The 1,589-nt window shown below is 37.3% G+C and overlaps 1 protein-coding gene across 1 annotated transcript in view; it reads right to left on the reverse strand.

Moving 5' to 3' along the window:
* Positions 1 to 1,589, reverse strand: part of ITFG1 (integrin alpha FG-GAP repeat containing 1) — a 323,849-nt gene that overhangs the window by 296,481 nt on the left and 25,779 nt on the right. The window lies entirely within an intron of this gene.

Raw genomic sequence — 1,589 nt, forward strand, 5'->3', positions numbered from 1 at the left:
ATTTTAGGTAACAATAACTATGAAACCTGAGATTCTAGAAGGTGATTTGCTTAAAACGATCTATGCTTCTATATTCCTTTCCAAGTCTCTACTTAACGGTAAAGTGAATAAACACAGGCTACTGTGCTGTGTTTCCAAAGATGGCCACATTATTTCCCATCTCACACGCGCTTTTGCATTCAATTTTGCCATGCCTACATTAAGAGGCAGAGTTCACAATCTTCTAACTCCACCGAATTTTAGCCCAGAAGTGAGGCTGTTTAACTTCTTAAGAGATCTGTAGTTTCTGCCTATACTTCTTGGAATGCTCCTTCTTGGAAAACAGTTATGCTGCAAGGGAGTCCAAGCTAGCCATGGAGAGAGCGAGCGAGGCCACATGAAGCAGTACCACCAAAGACCCTTTGTGACTATACAGACAGTAATGATTGTACAGGAATGAAGGCAAGAGCATAGGCTTTTAGGACTTAGAAGATCAAGACTCAATTCCCACATTTGCCATTTATTTACCTGTTGAGCTTGTAGTAGTCACTTAACCTTTCAATTAGCCTCTTTAGTCACTGTTACCCACACAAGCTATCTGTTGTGAGAACACAAAATGAGACAAGTGATGTAAAGTGCCAACCCCAGAGTTACTCAGGAAATAAACAAACAAACAAACAAACAAAAACAAATAGGCTTGGGATTCTCCTTCTCTTCACTTCCTGTCCAACTCTAAGCCTCACAGAGAATAGGTAAACTGTGCAATCTCATGGTATGCTTCCTCTGGAGGGCCACGATGAGGAGTAGGAGAAAAGTGGAAAAAGGAGGATTAGATTCCTGATGAATTACTCACTCATTCTGGGCCTCAATTAGAACTCAAAGGTGTGGGACCAGATAAATCTTAAGGACCTCTCAGCAATAATGTCCTACGTATATAATAGAAAATACGAAGATTTCTTTTGGCCATATCTTTATTTTTCCCCAATATTATTACTTCCATAGAGTGTGCAACAGTAATACTACACCTAAGAGTTATGCCTAGCAGCACTGGCTCCTAGGACAGGCAAATGCAACAGAAGATCACACAGTCTGAAAAGCAGCGTATGCCTCCCAGTTGAACACACATCTCCACTCAGGACTGCTGTGGAACTCACTCAGAACTGGAGCTCAGAGCTTAGGCCTCCAGATTGTTAAAAATCAACTATTTGTAGGGCATTTTCAATGTATAAACTTAAAAAAAAAATAAAAAAACCGGAATCCAATGAAAGGACTTAATCTATATTTTCAGAAATTATAAATAATTCTGATACAATTTACCCTAAATTGAAATATATATTAATCTTAAGGTCTGCTGTATACAACATGGTTTTTCTAACTATATTAAGTTTTAAAATTAACTTTTTTCAATACATATGCAAATGTAATGAAATAAAACAAAATGTTTCCCCTCAAATGAGAAAACAAAATTCTGATATATGCCATTAAAATGTGCTGAATTCAAGACACTGTTTTAGCACGCTGACTGCTAGACTAGAAAAAAAATTTTTTCCCTGGGGCCATGGTGTTTTATTAATAAAATAGAATAAAAACTTAGAAAACGAAAGAATCTT

The sequence above is a fragment of the Propithecus coquereli genome, unplaced genomic scaffold, assembly GCF_000956105.1.
Source record: "Propithecus coquereli isolate 6110/MARCELLA unplaced genomic scaffold, Pcoq_1.0 Scaffold436, whole genome shotgun sequence".
NCBI lineage: Eukaryota > Metazoa > Chordata > Mammalia > Primates > Indriidae > Propithecus > Propithecus coquereli.